We start from the raw sequence: 8,463 nt of genomic DNA on the forward strand, positions 1-8,463 counted from the left end.
GTAGCCTATAGTGGAGTAGAAGTAAAAGTATTGAAATTTGTAAATACTGAAGAAGGTAAAAAATCACACCCTGTGTGAAGTGGGCGGTGTCTTGCTAGCTAATCACAATACTGAATGGAGTCAACCAATCATGTACAAAAGATAAATACATTTATTGAAACACTCTTTATGATGGACGAAACCATAACTTCACAAAAACAAATTTATGGTTTTTGTGAAGTTATGGTTGCTTATATAGGGCTATGCACATGTGTCATGTGACACTGGCCAATCACAGTCCTGAATAGATTGTGATTGGCCAATCACAGCGCAGGATAATTGTACAAATTTCCAAACCTCACTTTTAGGGCCGGTTTCACTGCCCAAGATATTTGTACATTTTTCCAAATCTCACTTATAGGGGCGGTTTCACCGCCCAAAAATACCTTAAAGGTAGGGTAAGGGATTTACTTTGGTTAAAATAAGTGTTAAATAGCTCTATATTCTCATAGTACTCATTGCTATAGAGTGTTTGTTCAGTAAAAGGAGTCTCCATGTCTCTCCAGCTCTTTATTAAACAGAAAATGCATTTTCAGTGCTCTCTCCTGATTGGCTTAAATGTTGTCACCTACCTGAAAATGTATTTATATTCTGTTTACTAAAGACCTGGAGAGACCCCTGTGACCGATCAAACGCTCTGTAGCAATGATTACTATCAGAATATTGTAACCTAACCTTTTAACAAAAGAAAATGTTTACCAAAAAATAACACTAACCCTACCTTTAAGTAAAGTGCTTGAGTAAATGTACTTAGTTACTTACTTTACACCACTGGTCAAATGCATGCCTGAAAAACCAGGCAAAGGGCAACGAGTCACAGCACAGGTGAAAGGGCTCAGTACAGCCCTGTGCCTTTTTGATTGATTGATTGATTGATTGATTGATTGATTGATTGATTGATTGATTGATTGATTGATTGATTGATTGATTGATTGATTGATTAACAGTTTGCAAATAGTACAAGTGGCACGATTATACAATGGTGCTAAAAAGGATAACACAAAAAGCCCTTAGGGCTTGTTTCCATTGTGTCCTGTAGATTCAGGGCTACCAGAGGGCTGTGACACTTCTGCCTTGAGCAATGCAGTGCAGGAGCAGCCCAGCCCAGGACCAGCACCAGCGCTTCTGCACTGGTGGAGATCAGTGGTGGAAAGTAACTACTGTAAGTACATTTACTTAAGTACTGTACTTAAGTAACATTTTGAGGTATTTGTGGTGCTTTACTTGAGTATTTCCAATTTCCAATACTGTTACTTCTACTCCACTACATCTCAGAGGCAAATATTGTACTTTTACTCCACTACATTTTTATTTGAAAACTTTTGTTACTAATTACTTTTCAGATATACATTATTATGTTATAAAACATGCATTAATCACTTTAGCCCTATCTTATACATAGGCTATTTGAAAATAGGCGATCTACAAGCTGTGAGCTTGTAGATCAGCTATTTTCAATACTTTTGGTACTTTAAGTTTATTTTGATGCCAATACTTTTGTACTCTTACTCAAGTACGTTTTGAATTCTGGACTTTTACTTGTAACAGAGTATTTTTGGTACTTTTACTTACGGTGAGTCTATTATGGGGGAGGAGGTGGCAGGAGGCTGCTGACTTTGTAGCTCCTGCATGTGGAAGAGGAGGCTCCAGTATATTGGGTCATGCACAAGGGAAAGGGAGGGAGACAAAGGAAGGGGGTTCAGAGTGGATGAGGATGGATGGACCATATAGATTGTATATGGTAGCAATTTAGGGTGTGGATGCATGCAGACTCTCTGTGATTGGACAACATCCCCACTATCAAAAAGCACAGATTATTTACTGGTTGAGAACACTGTGTAGGTGAGCATCTTTTGCCCAAACATGTGATCTGCAGCCCCTAGTGCAGTGGTGTAAAGTAACTAAGTACATGTACTCAAGTATTGTACTTAAGTACAATTTTGAGGAATTTTTACTTGCTTCAGTATTTACAAATTTCAATACTTTTACTTCTACCCCACTACATCTCAAAGGAAAATATTGTACTTTTAACTCCACTACAATTACATGAAAACTTTAGTTACTAGTTACTTTGTAGATTTTGATTATTGTTACAAAACATTAACCACTACAGCCTTATATACATTTTGGCCATTTGAAAATAGCTCACAATGCGTTGCGATGCCACGCATTGTGAGCTTGTAGATCTGCTATTTTCAAGATTTTTAATACATTTTATACATTTGAAAACTTGGGAAACGGGACATTCTGCCTAATGGGCACTTTCCACTTTTGGTACATTTTGATACCAATACCTTTGTACTTTTACTCAAGTAAATTCCGGACTTTTACTTGTAACAGAGTATTTCTACATTGCAGTATTGATACTTTTACTTAAGTAAAAAATTTGAGTACTTTTTCCACCACTGCCCTAGTGAGAGACAGACAGACCCCCACAGTCAATGAAGAGTTGCTGACTAATTCCTGTTCTGTTTGTCCTGTGCTGCATTCCAACCCAGCCCGCATGGTTAGATTCTGGAAGACCATTGGTCCCAAAAGCAAACAAGGATGAAGGTACTGATGTGAGAGTCAAAGCACTGAAACTGATTAAAATGTGTTATTATTTCAATTTATTCCATTGTTATTTTTCTTTATAATTATTTTTTTACTGTGTAGGCCTGCTTTGTAGGCCTACAGAGCATGCACACTTCAATTTGTTGATGAAAACAACCACATCTATCTCCCTCTCTTGTCACCCTCCCCCACCATGCTTTGCTATTCTAGGTCAGCAGCACAGCTGTAATGTCCAAACCAACTCTTGGTCAAGTGAATCAATAAGGCTGGGGCAAGTGTGAAGGTGAAATACAGTATGTTATCTAATGCTATGTTTATGGAGTGTGGTTAACCCATCCAACACTGCCCCCTAATGGCAGATACATACACACTGTGTAAAATTATGCAACTTTTCTGACACTAGCCAAACTAAAATGATTCCAATAACCTTTTCCAGTAATTAAGTACAATTTTGAGGTATTTTTTACTTTACTGGAGTATTTTCAATGTTCAATACTTTTACTTCTACTCCACCACATCAGAGGCAAATATTGTACTTTTACTCCGCTACAATTATTTGAAAACTTTAGTTACTAGTTACTTTGCAGATATAAATGATTACATTATGAAACATACATTAACCACTTTAGCCCTAATTTATACCTAGGCTATTTGAATATAGCAGATCTACAAGCTCACAACACAGCGATGCGACAAGTTGTGAGCTTGTAGATCGTCTATTTTCAAACATTTTAGTACTTTTACTTTTGGTACTTTAAGTACCTTTTGATACCAAATTGCCAATACTTTTGTACTTTTACTCAAGTAAATTTTGAATTCCGGACTTTTACTTGTAACAGAGTACTTCTACATTGCAGTATTGATACTTTTACTTACTTTACTAAAAGATAAAAAGAAAGGAAGAATTCTCAATGCCAGAAGTGCTGATGCAGGCCATTCTAGCTATCGAAACACACTTAGCTATCTGAGGTGGCTCCATCTACCAGGGTGTAAGCAGAATAAAGTGGGCTCAGAGTCTCTGTAACGCCTTTTCCCTGCTTTCATTCCAATGCCGATCAATGTACTTTGGAACAGGCTGACACTGCAGTGCTGAACATAATTAGACTTTGATTTCTCCTGCACAGTTGGCCATATTTCTTAAAGGCTTTATTTATCCAGTGACTGGTTTTGCTGAACAAGCGGGCTATTTTCTGTCACTAGTCCTGTGAATGAGTGTATACATGTAACACTCATTCACGTGTGGTTATTTCTTTGTGTCACAGACACTGTACATTTGTACAAACATGAAATGTGTACTCTGCGATGCACTTACCCATCCTAACTGTTAGAGGCAATGTCGTGGGCACCATTAGTGCCCAAGTAGTTTTAAGTGTCTTGCTCAGGGAGTGGGAAACTTTGACACATATAGGCAAACTTACAGAATATTATTGAAATGTATATATTTGTTTATTTCTGTCTGTTAGGTTTAGGGTTGCATTTTATTCTGGTGCTATTTGCAAGCCGCAAGTGGAGCCTGCAGTAGGCCTACCACACAGCCCAAGAAACCATCACGCCAGAATGAAATGTTTGGATCGGGGGGAGTCTGGTGCAACGCTCAGGTCCTGGACCTGGTGAGACGAAGGAGGAGCCCGGCCAGGAGGCCATCCACACAGCCTAGTCCCTCCACGTGCCAGAGCCTCCCCCAGTCCCGGCAGAGTAGTTCCGGAGAAGCGGACTGAGTGGCCCTGTCTTTCCCTAATAGGACTGACCGTGGGTAGCTACTGGGACGTAAGTCGGGGCTTGATCAAACCCCGGCTGGGTCACCTGGGCGAGGGTGTATGTTGTTGCCAGACCCGAAACACCCTATGACCCCAGGCTACAACACTGATGATACGTCCCAGGTACATCCACGTGATGTTTTATTTATTTATTGTCCCAGTGTTGAATTCCTTCTTCCCCTCAAGAGGCAGATTTCATCCTTCAAGGAACATCTTCTTCATAATAGGCATGGGTTCACCACTTTGGCTGAATAAATGTTCAATGAAAGGAAGGTCCATTGTGTATTCCAGTGCCCCATCACTAAAAAACGAAATGTTCTCCCCTCTGATTGATTTCTCCAGGCCCAAAGCAATAAGACCAAAGAAAACATGTGAATTCAATCCACATATCTAATACAGGAAAACATGTACATTTAAGTCAACTGCATTTTACATTTACAATTCAAATGAAGTATACTGACCCCATCCCTGTATTCTGTTCTATACACCCACATTTACATTGAAACATTTTCAAGTATTCAAGGCAGCATTGGCTCGCAGCATTGGCTCGCAGCATTGGCTCGCAGCAGTGGCGGCGGTTTGATCCCCAGCTCCTCCTGGCTGTGCATCAACCCCATTCACACATGCTTGAAATTCTGGCAATTTAGGCATGAGTGAACGTACGCCGATTTTGAATGCATTCACTGACGATTTTCGTGGTGGCAGTAAGCCACACGATAATGCCTGCGTTGTTATCCCAGCATGGAAGTGTGAACAGTGAACACAAGTTGTTCTTGAGCAAACTGGTCCCTTGCATGGTTGCCTCTGCCATCAGTGTGTGGAGGGGTGAATGTAAAGAACTTTAGACAAGCCGCTATGGAAATGCAGAGCATTAATAAAAAAAAAATGCAGACCATTTACATGACCAATACATTGAATCACTCAAACAAATATCTATTCCATATAAATGGGCTTGAGATTTGAGAAAGTTGTGAGGTTTATTGCACTGAACATGACTCCAATGCTACCATGACTAGAGGTTCCTTATCGGGTTCACAGGTTCAATTCCCACTTGGACAATCCATGCTAAAACGTATGCACTCAAAAATGTGTCATCATCCTTCTCTGAATAAAAGTCACAATGAGTAGCGGGTTGAGCATGGGTCACTACTACATTAAGCCCCAGGGGTTCCTTTCTTATTCGCACCATCAGTGCTTACAGCATACCCAGTCATGGTGCTGCAGCTTGCTTTGAATCAAAGAGTCCAACAAGAGTAGTAATAGACATGCAACTTTTGTTCCCTGATCCTGAATGAACATCCACACCCAAGCCTCCTCTCTTAACCCATTAAGACCGGGAACGCATCTGTGTGTCATTTTTTAATTTCTTTGGCTATTCAAGAAATAGCAGATATACAAGCTCGTAGCGCGGCACCGAGTGCCGTGCTACGAGCTTGTAGATCTGCTATTTTTTTGAAAAATCGTGGAAAATGTGTGCAAATCTTTGAATATGTATATACATTTTTAACTAAAATCTTTGCTTCTAGGGGTCCCTGGAACAAAATATTTTGAGATAGGGCATAGGGGGGTCCGCGGCCACATAGGCCCTACATTTTTGGGTGGTCCTTGACATGAAAAAGTTTGAGAACCACTGATATTATAGCAACATAAGTAATATTGTAGAATCCCCAGAAGCAAAGATTTGAGTTAAAAATGTTCGCTTTAAAAATATATATATTCAATGATTTGCACACATTTTCAAGATTCTTAAAAAAAAAATAGCAGATCTACAAGCTCATAGCGCGGCATAGCCAAAGAAATCTGAAAATGACACACAGATGTGTTCCCGGATTGAATGGGTTTGAAAGCACAGCAGCAGCATTGGTGTGCAGACTTCCCATTAAAACTGAACAGCATCCATCCCTTCCTGCCTGCCCGCTTCGTTAGAGTAACGACTATTTCTGATTGGATTGTCGCAGCCTTTCTGCTGCACTGCCTCGTCATCAATCATTCCAAGTGAGAGAGCTGGCTAATTACTATAAAGAGCGGAAGTGGGACAGACATTCAAGTCCATGGGTGGTAACAGTGGGTTCACCTTTAGCTGCAAACTGCAGCACAGCGGGATATTTGTTCAGTTTTGTATCCATTAGACTCTAATACTGTATATATGTAGACGCCATCATACTCTTATGATTAGAGTATGATAGTGTCTCCATACATACAGTATGTTTCCATGAATGTATACAGCAGAGTGACTCATGTGCAGTTACAGTACACTCTCTTTAATAACATTTGGTTGTGTTCAGTCTATAACCAGCTTCAAGCTCAAATATGGATCTGGCGCTAGAGAATTATAGGCTTTTAAGCAGGGCCGGCCGCTGGCATACTGTAAGCAGTCTATGAGGTTGCTTAGGGCCACAACCACTATGGGGGCCGGGGAGCCCGTCATAGTCACAGAAATTGTTCAGACTAATTGAGAAACCTGTGAACGTTGGCACTTCAGAAGATCACACTTCTTGAGAAATATTCAGTCATTTCTTGAGCTGGCAGATCAGCTTTATTAATTTCACACCGTCCTGGCACTAGACAGAGGGAACTAGCCCAAGCAGGGTTGAGGAGATGACTTATAGGGAAGTAAATTGGCCATCACACTCTGTGATGATTGTGATCGAGGTTTCTATGGTTTCTGCAGGAGCAGGAAGAAAGGCAATCAAAAACTCGCAGGCAATCAAAAAGTGTGATCCGATATTGAATACCTGTCACTGTGACTGTGACAGGTACTTCAAATGACAGGTGAGAATTATAAGCCTGGTCAAATTATTAAAAATTGCAGTTTTGGACAGTCACAGTAAGTACAATTTTGGTATAGTTTTGGTATATACAGTATTTGTACTGTATCAGCTGATAACAGCTGATTGCGAACGCGGAAGGAGCCCAAGTGGAGCTTACTATGAAACCGTGCTCGGGTTGTGTGTGTGAGGTGTCTCTGTGGCTCTGTGTGTGTGCGTGCACTGCCTGTGTGCAGCCGCCAGAGTGCGCCAGAGTGCACTACAGTGTCCGCCTGCCCCTACAGTGTGGCTGCAATCCGCCTGCCCCTCGGTGACTAATTACACTCCTCTGACAGAAATAGAGCAGCTACAGTCAAAAATAACACATCGAAAAGCATCTACACAAGTTCATCTATTAGGATATCTAAGAATTCCATGTCATTTATGCATATCAGGCCGGATGGCAAGTTGAAAAGAGGACAGTTTCGAGCTGCGTTCGCTTCCCGCGTTCGCCCGTCTTACTTGTACTATACTTAAAAGTAATGACAACGTAACGGAGTAAACGTAGTGGAGTTAAAAGTATAATATTTGTCTTAGAAATGCAGAGGAGTAAAAGAAAAAAGTTAAGTGGGCTTTATGGTATATTTACAGCACATTTATGGACAATTAATCGAATAATCACTTACTGATAATTAGTCTACAATTAGGCATGAATTAGGCATTAGGGGCGAAGCACCCCTAAAGGTCTGACCCTAAAAATGCTCCTGATATTTACATTAACAAAAACGCAAGCTTTAACTATTCTTTTTGCCATCCTTTTTAATTTTAATCTATGCCTGTGTGTGTGTGTGTGTGTGTGTGTGTGTGTGTGTGTGTGTGTGTGTGTGTGTGTGTGTGTGTGTGTGTGTGTGTGTGTGCGCACGTGCGCGTGCATGTGATTGGGAGGTTGTGCTGGGAGTGTTTTGAGGCCACAAACAATCTTGCTTAGGGCCACCAAAGTCCTAAGGCCGGCCCTGCTTTTAAGCCATGGTCATATGCTACGTTTCAGTATAGACTTTTATTTTGACGAAATAAAAGATTCTGATTGTCTGAATTAATCTGATTTAACTCACAGAAAATAAGTGCAACTATTAATGAAAGGAAGCTGCTACAGTACCAGTATTCTTCTATTCAGTAGATTCTAGAATTTCAGGAGTGCTTCTTTTGGAATGACACTCTTCATTTGTCAACTGAACTAACAAGTGAATGCCATAACAAAATGAGATATCTAAGCTTATAGTGGAACAATGGCAGAACAAGGTAGCAACTAATGCAAAAATTATGCAAATATCTTTTTGTAACCAGTCTTTACTTGTAAGACATCTTGT

This window comes from Gymnoscopelus braueri (genome assembly GCF_963280865.1).
Source record: "Gymnoscopelus braueri genome assembly, chromosome: 5".
NCBI lineage: Eukaryota > Metazoa > Chordata > Actinopteri > Myctophiformes > Myctophidae > Gymnoscopelus > Gymnoscopelus braueri.